Source organism: Triturus cristatus, chromosome 1_1 (genome assembly GCF_964204655.1).
Source record: "Triturus cristatus chromosome 1_1, aTriCri1.1, whole genome shotgun sequence".
NCBI lineage: Eukaryota > Metazoa > Chordata > Amphibia > Caudata > Salamandridae > Triturus > Triturus cristatus.
In genome coordinates, this window is record NC_140579.1 from 215010440 (window position 1) to 215026478 (window position 16039).

Sequence of the window (16039 nt, forward strand, 5' to 3'; positions counted from 1 at the left end):
AAAGCAGTAGTGTGCAAAGGGAAACAAACATAGATTTATTGAGCAAAAAAAAAGGATTTGTAATTAAAAGTTGAATATGTACAAGGCCCATAGGGCAGTCCATAGTCCAATTCCTGGTGGGGGACACATAGGGACGTGTGTCCCCTAGCTTGCCTGCACAGGTCATACCTCCTTTGCTTCCACAGGGGGGGCATCATGTGGGGGGGAAGGACCAGGCACCGCAGGGACAGGAGGGGCAAGGGTAGGTGTTGTGGGTGCAGGGACGTAGGACTCCACCACAGGGGGTGGGGCAGCGCCAAAGGTGGAGGTCAGAATGGCGCTGCACACGGTTGCAAGGTCCCCCAGCGTCTCCCCTGCACCCGAAGGAACCACAGGCCCTAAGGAGGGGGGGGGTCGGAGGGATGGCTCGCAGCGCTACTGGGGGAGGGTGTGGACAGGGGGGGGACTCAACCACCCTGACCGGGGATTCCTTTGACCGCTTGCGGGGTGGTGTCACTTTGGGGCTCAGGGACAGAGCGGCCATTAAGGAGTCTTTGGTGGAATCCTGGCCAGGAGAGCTGAGGGGAGTGGATTTGGAGGTAGTGGGTTGTGATGAATGTGGACTCCCACTGTGGCTGCGTGTCTTCCGTTTGCCCCCCGACCCAGTGGGTGTGCCTACTTCACCCTGTGTGTGCGTGACAGGAGGTGTGCGCTTGGCCTTCCCTGGTGGTGTGGTGCCTGTGTCTGGTGGGGTGCGTGTATGGCTACGTCTGGGTGTGCTTTGGACAGGCATGGGAGTGGGAAGTGTGGATGGTGCAGGGGTAGGGGGGGGACGTAGCGCTGCAGGAGACCCACTTCTGCAGTCAGTGTCGAGTCAATGGACCTCAGCAACTGGCGTTGGTCAGACTGCGCAGCTGAGATGCCCTCCATGTATGCCTCCATCTGGGTGAGCACTCGTGTGTGGCCATGGAGGACATTAAGCATCGCAGTCTGACCAACCTGCAACTGGCACAGGATGTCCACAGACTCGGCATTGGCGGCAGCAGTGGAGACAGGGGCAGGGGGTGCGGTGCCTGGCAAGAAGGAGACACGTGGTGACCTAGCATGGCGGGAAGGGACCAGAGCAAGTGGGAGGCCGGTGATGGGAATCGAGGGGGCGGGTAGAGATCGAGTGCTGCTGTCAGCTGTGGGAGCAGCCTCCGCCCCCTCTGGGAGATCAGCCTCGGACCCGTCAGCGTCATAGTCGGTGGTGTTACTGGACAGGTCCTCCGCCTCCCTCCCCTCGGCCTCCGTGCCACTCGATGCGCCAGAGAAGACAGCACTGCTGCCACTGGTGCCTGCTCCCTCCTCACGGTCCGTGCCAGTGTCTCCCTCGGAGTCCCCCGACGATGCTGTGGGCAAGGTGAAGAGACAGGAAATGATCAGACACCTGTATACATATGTCGCATGAGTCAAATCGACATAGGTCACAGTGCATAGCCTGAAAAGCAACATGAGTAACATCTACAACACAAGGTACATATGTAGGCCCTGCAACACCCAGCTGGTTGACCCACCATGCCACTGAGAAACAATGGAGAGCATGACCCAACAGCAAATTACTTTTTATCAAATAGGACAGAGGAGCCAGGCTCTGGGGACAATCGTGCACAGCATCTGTACCACACAGCGTTGACAAAAAAGGGATGAGCAGGAACCATGTCTATTAACTTTTTGCACATGCTGCAAAGCCAATACATTAAAACATGCACAACATGACTGGGTCACTGCACCTTGAGTGTATGTCCAGACAAACATCACACACAGGCCAGACCTAGCAGGGAGACTTCAGATTTGGACATGTAGGCCTTGCCCGCACAAAGCACCCCCTACCTGAGACAATGTGATTGTGACAGAGGAAATACTTACACCTCTTACTCTGGGATAAAAACACATGGCCTGCACTAAATCCTGATTGTACACAAACTACCCCTGGTGCGCCTGTCCACATATATCATTGACAATCAACCATCATCAGATTGTCGTTCCAAGACACACAGGCACTGCCCACTGTGAGTATGCACAAGCAAAATTGGGTCACACTGTACTGTGGACACATGTAGCACAGTTTACGTCAATACAGATGAGGCCAGGGTACAATGCCACAGAGCCCAACCTATGCCGAAGACACAGAAAATGTCCACATAGTTGGATGACACACATGATACCTGGGAAAAGGTGCCCCAGGGCACGGTAGTGGCCACACACCTCCATGGTCCTGGATGGATATGACTGCAACTGAAGCAACCGTCCCTGCACTATGCTTTACTCCCACTCATGGACATCATGTCAGAGGGCACAACATTGGACATGCATGCTGGAAGGCAGTACACTTTAAAGACACACTCCTATGTTGGGACTCAGCATCAGTGCCAACTGACATGGACCCCACAATGACTGAACTGGCCAGGGCACAGCCAAGGTCCCAAAACCTGTTACACTCCACCCCCACACATGATGCTGCAAGCATTGGGCACTTGGATTAACTGCCAGCCTAGATTACCTTGTGCAAGAGTGACTACACACAGACCAGGGAACACATGGCAAGGAGGGGAAGGGAGGAAGATAAGCACCGGTTTACTTTGGGGAACTGGTTATGCACTGCACATGTAAACCCTGGCAGTGTATCCATGCAACTGCGCACTTCCAAAAGCTGGTGACACACAACAAACACACATGTACCTACCCCCTTCCTGCTGCTGCTTCTCCTGTAAGCGCCTTTCCAAGTCGGGGAAGACCACCGCCAGCACACGCTTATGGATGTGGGTCAGACGCCGGCGCCCACGGTTCTTCCGGCTCTCAGGTGAGTCCCCCAGCAGGACCCGTGCAATCCTCCTCGTCCAGCACCGGACATCCTGCCAGCGTTTCCTCACCTGGGCTAGGTGCCGCTTCCAACCCTCCGTATTCCTCACGGCACTGACGGCTTGCTTCCATATCTCCCCCTTGGCATGGACGCCGACCTGTGAGGATGCAAATGTGAGAATACTTTAATTCACCTGAGCAATGACACAGAGACACACATATTAACAAATTGTCTTCTTTGAACAGGCCATGGTATGCAGGCAACTCATTGCACAATTGTCACAGGGACATAATCCACTATGGAAGGCAAAATGCACTACGTGGCATTGAAGGTACACAGGTGGCATGAGGGGTGCCACACAATCAATGATCCTGGATCACACTGTGCATCACAAGCTACACAAGGATTATGTACAGCACCTCAAAGCAGTCATATGCCCCAGCCCACTGACGCTACCTCAGCAGAGTACACAGACACACACAGGCACAGGACAATCACCTGCCATTGCCAACTGCGGGTACAAACCTCACTCTGCCCATGTGCCACTAGACTGGGGGGTGTCACAGGTGTGGGGCTGGCTCAGCACGGCAGTCACACAGCACTGCTCCCTGCTCACATCACATGGGCAGGGTATATCCATCCCTCATGCAGCTAGTGTGCAACACTCCCCATATGCACTCACCCACATGACAGGGGACTTACACACACACCAATGTCCAGGGGACAAACACATCATTTGGACACTCACAGCACAGATACACTAAACAAACACACATCTATGGGTACTGTCACCTGTCACACTGGGGGGACCACAGAATCACATCAGGACTGTAGCAACAACATTCGCATGAGGAGTAGCCAGGCAGAATGTGGCATGCACCATGCATTGATTGTCACAGTAAGCACAATGCAAGTGAGGAGTGCACACAGGAACCACAGCATGCTCTGCATGGGAGACATGAGGCCTTCCCCACCCTGTGACCCACTCCAAACAACATTGCATGTCTGTCACACAGGGATTCAATGGCAGAAGTCACAGTCACAAAAAAGGGGCACAGCCTAAGCTAGTGGAGTCTGCACTCACCTGCTCCCCTGGTCGACCATACAGCATGGTGTACTGTGGGAGGATCACATCCACCAACGCCATATTCTCCTCCATGGTGAATGGCTGGGCCCTCTCCACAGACCTGGACATGGTGCCAGAGGAATCACGAGCAGCAGCAGTGTTGTGGAATGAAAGGATGTGCAGGCAAGTGCTCTCTCATGGGACCTGGCTGCCTTATATCTGCCTTGCTGGCCTGTTTCATTTACAGGAGTACAGAGTGATTGGTCAGTCACATTAGCATCCTACGTTTCCTCCAATCCCTGTAAACCTACCCCAGTGAGTGGCTTTGCATGGTTTAAAAATTGAGCATGATGTCAAGTCAACAACCACTTTGCAACAAAGTATATTGTTTCCAACCGACTTCTGCTGGCCACCTGATGCAATAATTCAAACTTTAAACTTAGTCTCCATGACAACCAGCATGCATTTAGGCCCTTATACTTGTCCCTCATGTGTCCCCTATGTTATTTTAAGATTTACACACAGGTACGGTCCGTTCCATGGCCCTAGGGCACCCCAAATGCAGTGATACGGACCGTACACGCGTGTGTAGGGTCCGTGTCACTATGGGAGTGCTGGCGAATGCGTACGCCACAGTGATACGGACCGTACACGCGTGTGTAGGGTCCCTATCACTATGGGAGTGCTGGCGAATGCGTACGCCACAGTGATACGGACCGTACACGCGTGTGTAGGGTCCCTATCACTATGGGAGTGCTGGCGTATGCGTACGCCACAGTGATACGGACCGTACACGCGTGTGTAGGGTCGGTATCAGTATGGGAGTGCTGGCGTATGCGTACGCCATAGTGATACGGTCCAACCCTACACACGCGTGTACGGTCCGTATCACTATGGCGTACGCATACGCCAGCACTCCCATACTGATACCGACCCTACACACGCGTGTACGGTCCGTATCACTGTGGCGTACGCATACGCCAGCACTCCCATAGTGATAGGGACCCTACACACGCGTGTACGGTCCGTATCACTGTGGCGTACGCATACGCCAGCACTCCCATAGTGATAGGGACCCTACACACGCGTGTACGGTCCGTATGTTATGTTATGTTATGTTATTCGAGATTTGTTAAGCGCACGGGCACCCAGAGGTTTCATGGCGCTGATGGTGAGAAAAGATGGTAAACAATAACCTAACCGTGCGCTTGCTTGAATAACCAGGTCTTCAGTGCGCCCCTGAATTCCGTCAGATTAGTGCATCTCCAGAGTGACAAGGGTAAAGAGTTCCAGATCTTTGGGGCCAAATAAGCAAATCGGCATCCGCCAAGACGTTTCTTTTTAAAGGACGGCAAGGTGAAGAGGGACAGGTGGGCAGAGCGAAGATTACGAGTTGGTTCATGTTTGTTTATGAGATGGTTAATAAACTTAGGGCGTTTTCCATGGAGAGCCTTAAAGGCCAAACAGCCTACTTTAAAAGTTACCCGTTGGGCTATAGGTAGCCAATGAAGAGTGGCCAGCAGTGGTTTCGCCGAGCTCCTGCCGTTGCTTTTAAAGATTAGTCTGGCCGCCTGATTTTGTACGATTTGCAGGCGTTTAGACAGAGTCAGGGGGAGACCTAAATAAATAGAATTGGAAAAATCTAAGCGGGAGAGGACCAACGCGATTACCACCTGAATGAGGGCAGAGTGCGTGAGCAGATGAGCAATTTTCTTAATCTTCCGTAGCTGGAAAAAACTAGATGAGATCACCGTTCCCACCTGACTTTTCAGTGAGAGATTGGAGTTGAGGGTGATCCCGAGGCTTTTCACCGAAATAGAGGGAGACGGAGGAGATCCCATTGATGACGGCCAGAAGTGAGGGCCCCAGCTGGTTGCACTTATACCCGGGAGTACCAGCTCGGTCTTTCCAGGGTTGAGTTTTAGGTGGTTCACCTCCATCCACCCTTGAATGTGCAGCATAGTGGCCTGAAATTCCTCGACGGAGTCAGTTGAGTTTAGTGGGAATATAAGCTGCAGGTCGTCCGCATAATTATATATTGTAACCTTCCTGTTTTTTAGAGAGTGCAATAGGGGTTTGAGGTATAGATTAAACAGGAGGGGGGACAATGATGAGCCCTGCGGAACGCCGCAGGTGGTGGAAAGTTTGGGCGCCATGAAGTTCTCAAACTTGACTGCCTGAATGAGGGCAGAGTGCGTGAGCAGATGAGCAATTTTCTTAATCCTCCGTAGCTGGAAAAAACTAGATGAGATCACCGTTCCCACCTGACTTTTCAGTGAGAGATTGGAGTTGAGGGTGATCCCGAGGCTTTTCACCGTACGGTCCGTATCACTGTGGCGTACGCAGACGCCAGCACTCCCATAGTGATAGGGACGGCCACTGTGCTGCATGTGAATCCATTGTGTGTGTGTGTGCCATGTTGAACCAGACATTCCTTCCTTGACATACACCTTTTGCATAGTTCCTTCCTGAGATCCTTGTCTTTGTGTGCTACTTGTGGCATTGTTTTCTTGACATGGTGCATGCTGCTGCAGGCCCTGCAGCAAGGGCACCCAGTGTCCACGCAAACGAGCTGGTGTTCATCATGGATTGCTTGCTGACATGTGCTATGCTGATCAGCAGCATCTGTGCCTCATGCGGCAGCACACTCTGCATTATGCACAAGATCCCCAGTTGCATCAACCTCAAGGCAAGAGGGAGACCATCCCCCAGGTCAACTACGACATCCGTGTCTAATCCTACCCTGCACTCTACGGACATGTGCGTTACAAATCCCATGATACTTGTCCACATCCAGGGTGCATCTGCACAGCTCTGCTAGTACATCCGGCGACCAGGCCACATCAACGTCCAACAGAGATGGGGGGAGTGTATCACTGCCAGCTGCAGCATCCTGCATCCACGCACACACTCAGGATGCAGCCCACAACCACAACACAACCTTGTGGCACTGTGATCCAACACCCAATTGTGCCATCTCCATGCATCCAACCTTGGCCGGCCCACCATTCTCCCATGCACCTGACTCAAGCATGCAGGACATGGTTCTGCCACGTGTCTACACATACCTGGGACTCCCACCCCAGGACACTCCACATGATCCCTGACCTCTGCGCATGACTGTTGCTCTTCTAAATAGGTCTGTAGGCACAGATGTGCGGGCACCCCCTCAGCTGGTTGGGCCCATCACGGGTGAGTATGGTGCTCCATGTCTGTCTTGGATGATACATTGTGACCCATGTGTGTCCTGTGCCAGACTCAGACCCCTGGGTATGGATGGTTGGAGTTACTACTGAAATCAGGCATGGTTTGACTTTACAACACACACATGTAGTGGAATAATGCAAAATGACGGCATCATCTGGTGATTGTGAAGATTTTTATTTGTGGTGGGGCACGTGTTTGGGGGGATGACAAGAGGTGCTTGGCGGGAGTGTAGAATCCAAAGTTCACAGGGGGAGTTGGTATCCTTGCCATTGAAAGTCATCAGAGTCTATGCCACAGTCTTTGTCTACATTGGTCAGACAGTGACCAGCAAGGCCATGTGGAAGAGAATATCATTTGCTGATGTGCTGCTGTTGGGCCAGAGGGCCAGGTGCCAGGCCAGGTGACCTGGGAGATGGTGATGTTCCGCTGACTCTCACGGTCTTTTGCGTGGACGACCCACCCTCCTGCGGGGACCCTCAGAAGCAGGCCGTTACGATGTTTGTGATGCTCCGTTGGATGAATCCTCCTCCTCCTGATCCCTCCCTGTGGGTGGTGATGTTCTTCGCCTGGTGGCACAGGGAGGGTTGCCCATGTTTTAGGCAATTCGACGAAGTACACGGGTCATGTCCGTTTGCACCGCCACGAGCTCAGCCTGTCTTGCCTCCATCCGTCCTTGGTGTCGCTGTTGACAGGCATGTTGCTCGGCCTGCAGGGTCTTCATGTCCTCGAGGGTCCCCTTGATGTCTGTGAGGGTGGACGCAATCTGGACCATGCCCCTGGCGTCACGCCGGTATGAGTCGAGGATGTTGCTGACGTGTGACATTACCGGTTCCTGAGCCAACTGGTCAGGTTCACGCCTCCGCCGTCCTCCACTCCCACCACCCCTGCCCACTTGCGCCTGGCCTGCCGTTGTGGGCACATCGGGTCTCCGGGCCCCCTGAGGGATGGCATTTGCGGTGTCGCCTGCCTCCTCCTGGGTGCCCGGAGAACCTTGTCCCTCCTGGACAGACTGGCTGTGTTGTTGTGTGCGGGCAGGGCTCCTGGGTGTCTCCTGGGATGTGGCAGGAATGGGGGTGGTGGTTGGCACAGTTGTACCTGACGCAGGTGCTGCAGGTGGTTGGACACCAGAAGGGCCAGGTCGTCGCTGCCGGTGGGGTCCTCTTCATGCAGAGCCTGGTCCTGTGAGTCTTCCCCCCCAGTGTTGGGGGGAGATCGACGACGTTGACCTGTGTGTGAGAGAGACAGTGTTAATTGTGTTACATGCAACATCCATGTTTCATTCATTTTTGAGTTGGCACAGTTCCTCTGGGTGGTTTGATTTGGCTAGCATTCCTCTCACAGTGCACTTGTGCATGGGTATGTCCCTTGGCCACAGCTTTCGACACTTTACCTATGTGTGACACAATCTTAGTTGATGCATCTTTTGGGAACGCAGTCAGCAGTGTAGTGAGCGGGCGTAGCAAGCCATGCAGAGCCGCCTTACGTGTTGCACTGTACGTGGCCAAATGGTGTTTTTTCCATGCTATTTGAGAATGCAGGTAGGTAAATTAACCATTTGTGACAGGGTTCTGACAAACACAGTGGGTGGGTATACTGGGTGTAAGGTTATGTTTGTGCCTGCAGCACGGATGTACTCGTGCACAGATTGACACATGGCCCAGTGTTTATCAAAGGTTGAAGGGGGGTTCACGCACTGCCAAACCTTGTCTACATGCACACAGTCCACCTGCTGACGAGCGGACATGGCCACACCACCCAAGGGTTATTTGGTCTCCCTCTGTCTCCCTTTCTCCCTCCCTCTGTCAGCCTCCTCCCACTGTCCGTCTCCCTCTGTCTCCCTTTCTCCCTCCCTCTGTCAGCCTCCTCCCACTGTCCGTCTCCCTCTGTCTCCCTTTCTCCCTCCCTCTGTCAGCCTCCTCCCTCTGTCCGTCTCCCTTTCTCCCTCCCTCTGTCAGCCTCCTCCCTCCCTCTGTCTGTCTCCCTGTGTCCACCTCTGTCTCCGTCCCTCTCTCTCCCCCTCTCCCTCCCTCTGTGTGTCACCCTCTGTCACCTCAGCCCAGCTTCCTGGGCACACACAGTTTGCAGGTCTTTCAAAGGCCATTGGCTTGTTCATGTGGGTTTGTTTCTTCTCTGCGGGCACCCATTGGGCGGAGTGTCTGAGTCTGCGCTGCTGCTGTGGCGGTGTGTGCTGACACTCTTTCAGAGTGATGCGTCTTCATTAGCTGCTGTTATGTGCAAATTCTGCCTTCATACCCATGTCGTCCTGCAACGCGGCCAGCATTAGCAGGCAAAACAGTACTGTGTGGGGACACACTGTTTGTATGGCTGTGCCCTAAGCCATATGGGCTGAGGGCATTGTTGTGTGCTTCAGAGTTGCTCTATGTTAGTTTTGAGGCCCACCCTCCCGGCATCGGGGACATCCTGTCTTGTGTTGGTGTTTTGTGTGGCCTGTGACTTGGCATGGCCTTGCTTGGGGCATGGGGCATGGAGGCGCTAGTGGCATGTGTGTGTTTTTGGAGTGTGGTTGTGTACGGTGCAGGCTTTGGGGGGGTTGCGTGCATGATTGGTATTTTGGTTGTGTATGGCGTTCCCCCCATGTGAGGTGAGTTGTTTGTGTACTCACCGGGCTCTCGGACTCCTTCTACTCCGTCTACTCCCACCGGCGGCAGCGTGGCCATCACCTTCTCCTCCCAGGGATGGTAGTGTACCGGTCTGCGAGGCAGCCCTCCTCCAGTGATGTTGGCCTGGTTGTGCTCATCCGTCATTTTTCGGCGGACCGTCCTCTGCAGATCGTACCACCTGGCTTGGCACACATGCCTGGTCCTTCTGGTGGACCCAACAGCATTCACAGAATTGACTATCCTCTCCCACATGGCAGATTTTTCGGATATGCTGGTCCGTCTGACCAATGTTCCAAAGAGCTGTGGCTCAACTCTGACGATTTCGTCGACAAGGACCTCCAGCTCCTCCTTTGTGAACTTTGGATTCTTGTTAGTGGGCATGGTGTGGGGTGTGGGTGTGGATGGTTGTGGGGGTGTGGGTGTGGATGGTTGTGGGGGTGTGAGTGTGGTTGTGCAGGTGTGTGTGTGTGAATGTGATGAGGGGGTGTTTGTGATGGTGTTGTGTGAAGGAGTGCAAGTGTAAGGTGTATTGATGTATCTAGTATGGTGCAGTGCGTTGTCTCTGTGGTCTGGCAGTAGGGGATCTGTTGCAAAGGATCATGGTTTGTGTGTACTGGGCCTTTTTATTGGTCCATTTGTGGGTGTGGCTGTGTTTGAACTTTGGGTGGGTGTGTTATAAGGAGTGGTAGTGGTTTGGGTCTCTTTTTAGCTGTTTGTCAGTTGCAGGTCAGTGTATAGGATGTATTTGGGCTTGTTGGATATGGTTTGTGGTGTTGTGTGCTTCGAATTGACTCTCCTTGTGTTTTTTTGGTTTGTCCTGGTTCAGTACGATTGTTTTTTGCATCTGTACGGTGCGTACATGGGCCATGTTGTTGTACAGTGCTGTCCTTTGCTATGGCTTAGTACGACTCGTACATGCGCGATGTTGGGTGTGGGTGCTGGTGTGTGGGCCTGGGGTAGGGTGCGTACAGACACGGGCAGGGTGTTGGTCCGCACCGTCCATCGGTGGTGGTGTTTCGCACCGTACATACAGGGGGGACTGGGTGTATGGTCCGTACATACACTGGTGGGGTGTGGGTACTGTCCGTACATACACGGGTGGGGGTACGGTCGGTACATACACGGGTGGGGTGTTGGTACGCTCCATGCATACACGGGTGGGGGCACGGTCCGTACATACACTGGTGGGGTGTGGGTACAGTCCGTACATACACGGGTGGGGGTACGCTCCGTACATACACGGGTGGGGAGTTGGTACGCTCCATGCATACACGGGTGGGGGTACGGTCCGTACATACATGGGTGGGGTGTTGGTACGCTCCATGCATACACGGGTGGGGGTACGGTCCGTACATACACGGGTGGGGGTACGGTCCGTACATACACTGGTGGGGTGTGGGTACGGTCCGTACATACATGGGTGGGGGTACGGTCCATACATACACGGGTGGGGTGTTGGTATGCTCCATGCATACACGGGTGGGGGTACGGTCCGTACATACACGGGTGGGGGTACGGTCCGTACATACACTGGTGGAGTGTGGGTACGGTCCGTACATACACTGGTGGGGTGTGGGTACGGTCCGTACATACACGGGTGGGGAGTTGGTACGCTCCATGCATACACGGGTGGGGGTACGCTCCATACATTCACTGGTGGGGGTTCGGCGCGTACATCCGCGGCTGGGGGGCGTTTTGCGCGTACATGCGGGGGATGGGGGGGTTCGGCGCGTACATACGAGGGCTGGGGGGGTATTCTGCACGTACATACGGGGTCTGGGGTGGGGTATTCGGCGAGAATGCGGGCACATGTCTCCATGGTTGCTATAGGAGTTCGGTCCGTACGGTGTTTTCTCCATCCAGTTGTAAAATCGAAAGGACGGGAGTGATCGTACTTGCGCGGTCGGACTTAATTTTTCTGATCGTACGGTAAATCGTCCGGGGATGTGTCGGACACATTTTCCGACCCGAGGACGTGTGGGGAAATTTTCCCAATGCGATTCGTATGGACTTTTTCCCATGCGAATCGTATTTGGCAGTTTGTACGCTACTTGTACGATTCGTACGGTAAAAAATCCGGATACGATTCGTACGGGGAACATTTTTCCAGGATCGGAATCGACCCTTAAGCCGTAAAAAAACCCTTCCCGTCCAAAAACCCATACAAATGCTAAACCCTAATAAAATCATTATCGCCCAAAAACCCATACCCAACCTAACCCTAAAGGTTCCCTTGCCACCCAAAACCCATACCCACTCTAAACCCTAAAAATTCCTTACCACCTAAAAGCCCATACCCACCCTAAACCATAAGATTTCCCTTGCCCCAAAAGCACCCATAACCTTAAAAATTCCCTTGCCATCCAAAAACACAAACCCACCATAAATCCTACAAAATTCCTTGCCACCAAAAATACCACACCCATTTTAAATGATAAAAATTCCCTTGCCACCCATAAAACCCATACCTACGCTAAACCCTAAAAAATTCCTAACCACTCATAACCTACACCCACCATAAACCCTAAAAATTCACTTGCCACCAAAAAAGTTATACCCACCCTAAATTTAAAAAAATCTGTTGGCACCCGCTGCGTGTGTTGTGTGTTCAACTTCAAAACCACTTTATTCGATTAATTAAAATCATAAAAGTGTACAATACATTCAACAACAATTTAACACTCCATCTAATACATGATTAAAAAGGTATAAAATACATAAATTAAACCGGTGGTACAATTTATAAGACTAATTGATTACCTCTAATACAGCCAATCTATCCCTCCTTAGCCTAATAGAGGCTACTAAAAAGCTAGCTACATAAAACATAATTGTAGGTGATTCCATTAGTTGTAAAAACATTAAAGCAGGTTTGACTTGGACGAAAGCATTCTTTCTCATAATAGGCAGGATAAACCTTTTCCTAGCATCAAGGTACAGTGGACAAAAAAACATAAAGTGCATCGTATCTTGAACTGAAAAATCATCACATCTACAGGGGACCCCATCTTCCGGCCTACACCAACCCTGTGGGACACTTAATATTAGGTGGATCTGATTGAATCGGAATTTAGTCAGAAGCCATTTATGATAAAAATTAGAAACAGTTGACAAATATGGATGCATAGCCATAGTTGAACTAAGCAAGAGGTGAGCCCTAACTGAAGGTTTACTATACTCATGGAATTCACGCTCAACCTCGCAGTGCCTAATAAAATATGTCTTGACCCACATTATATCATCTTTACAAAGTCCATCAGGTTTAGTAAAAAGCTCAGGGCGTCCCAGTTCCTTAAAGGTTGATTTAATATAAGACAGCCACTTAATTCCCTTCCAGTTGTCTAATTTGCAACAATCTTTCAGAATATTATGGTTCAGTGTAAGGTCCGGATTCAGCCAGGTTCTGATCCATAGCAGAAGTGGGGCTATTTTTATAGTGTCTGAAATATATCCCGTCCCTAATTCAAGGTGGATCGAGTGTGTCGCAGTGGATTGTGGAAGGCCCAGGAGTGCACGAAAAAATTTATTCTCTTCTATTTGGATAGGTTCCGGGTTGGTATACCCCCATATAGCAGCCCCATACCTAGCTATTGAGACAGTTTTTGCTTGATAAATTTTTAAAATAGCCTCACAAGGTTTCCCTCCCAACCGTTTTGCAAAGCCCAATATGGCAGCCGAGGAGCTACGTACCGCTTTCACCTTAGTGGATACTTGGGATGCCCAAGTGCCCTTTTCGTCAAAGACGACTCCCAAGTAGGTGAAAACTTTCACACTGGAGATAACGGCACCGTTGCAATAACAAGTTTTAAAATGATTTTTCCCCTTCCCCAGTGCCATAACATGAGATTTACCGTTGTTAACCACAAGGTCCAAGGAATTCATAAAATTCCCAAAGGAATTCAATAAGCTTTGGAGACCGAGCGGAGTCCGGGCCAGCAACACAGTATCATCCGCATAAAGCAGTACGGGTATAGAAATACCATCAATCCGAGGGGTATCTGGAGAAGCAACTAGCAAACTATCTTCGAGGGAATTTATATACAACGTAAATAGCATAGGGGCAAGAATGCAACCCTGCCGTACCCCTCTACCAGACTTAAAACTGGCAGTGCACTTCCCCTCCTGCGACATCCTTTTTGAGGCTTTCAGGTCTCTATGTAATTCGGCCAAGAAGTACACAAGGGGCCTATCCAACCAAGTTCCAGGAGTTTTGACCAGAGCTTGGACCTGTTTACCAGGTCAAAAGCCGTGGACAGATCCATAAAACCTAAGAAAATCGAACCCCCTATAGCTTTGGTGTACTTTGCGACAATTAAATGTAAATTAAGGCATTGATCCTCAGTGCCCCTCCCATGTCTAAATCCATACTGTGCATTAGAAATCACACCTTTCTTGGATGCCCAATTACTAATCCTGGCCAGAATAACTTTACCTAAAATTTTAAACGAGGAGTCTAGCAAGGATATGGGCCTATAACAACTAGGGTCACCCCTTTGGCCCTTCTTGAACACAGGGATTATGACTGATTGGGACCAAGACTTTGGGGGGGCTGCTGTCGCCGCTGAGTTAAAAACATTTAACAAAACTTTGGCCCAATTTTTAGAGTTATCCTTGTACATGTCCGAGGGCACTCCATCAGGGCCTGGCGCCTTACGCCCAGCCGTCCCTTCAATGGCTTTCTCGACTTCTTCAATAGAGAAAATGATGGGAGAAAGGGGAGAGCTAGTAGATGGGGTCACAAATACTTCCGTCTCAAGGTTACTCCCATAAATGTTTCCAAAATGACCTAACCAATCATCCTCAGAGATATTCACTTCTAGCACAGAGTTCTGGGAACCGGATAGCAAAGGGGAATTCATAATTTCCCAAAATTTACAACTATCTTTCAGGATAGCATTATCAGTTAAAGCTACCCACGCTTCTTGTTTAATTTCCCTCTTCCGTGCTAGTATTACTTGAGAATACTCTTTCCTTAGTTGTGTCACTTGTCCTTTATCTCTTGGTTTAGCATTAAGGGCCTTTTTGAGTTGGTTTAAGGCTGAAGTGCAACTATGGTTAAACCAACCACAGGTTAAGTCACTTTTAACAGTTCTGCCTTTCAAGGTGAGTTCTTTGGCCAATTGTGAACAGATGGCTTCAAAAGCCATTATTACTTCCCTATCATAGGAGGACGGATCGGAACATGTTTTTAGATAAGGGACTGCCTTAGTAGTAATTCATTTAAAAAAATCTTCAGGAATTACCTTACTCCACTTTAGGCGCCTCCCTTGATCTTTAGTGCTCACGGAAACCACCCCAGATGTCAATGCACATTTATTCATAAGGGGAAATCGTTAGCCAAAGACAGAACCACCGGATTATGATCGCTAAAACAGGACCGTAGGGCATTATAAAAGAGCACATATCTTAAAAGCCCTGCAGATAAAAATATGTAATCAATTATAGATTCACTATCCCTAGCTGCATAAGTGGGGACACGGGTATTCTTATCCTGGAACCCTACTTCAAACAGATCATTGTTTGACAGAAGGGACTCCAAGGCTTCCCCTTTCGAGCTATGTTCAAAATGTTGTGGGTTTGTGAATTGTGGACCATCAATATCTCTAAGATGGCAATTATGATTACATAAATGAACATTAAAATCACCCATCAAAATATAATAAGAAAAAGTGGTTTGATTGTCCTTATAGGATTCTAAAAACTTTATCAACCAGTTAATATGTTCGTTAGGAGACTCTTCTTGCTGGGAATTATAGCAGTTGATTAGTACAAACTTAGTGTTGTTTGGCAAACTAACCTCCAGTATAAGGCAGTTATGGGAGGAACATGCCACCTTCTTCACGCTACCCAAGATATTTACTGAAATAAGGTACATGAGACCTCCCCTATCTCTTCCCACTATAGAGCTCTGAGCTGGGACAAAGTAAGAGATAAAACCATCCAACCAGAAATCACAGTTCTTGTCCCAGGTCTCTTGAAGGGCTATAATATTGCTTTAGAAAATTAAGCCAACCACTATCACTCTTTTTGGACCGTAGGCCCGCAATATTCCAGCTCAACAATTTCACTATTTCTCCATTGTCAGATTTGATATTATCTGTGTTGGACCCGGCCTCGTAGAATGGCCCTCCGTGCCCCCGCACCACCGAAACCTGGTACATACAGCCCAAGCCCCCGGCCCCGCCGAACCTCCCCACCAGGACACACGCACCGACCCGGACATCCCCGTCCCTGGCCTCTCCCCTTTCGGCCACCCCGGGCCCGCGTGCCCACTTCATGCACCAAGATGGCCGCCCGGCCCCAGCGCGACCCGGGCATAGAGGC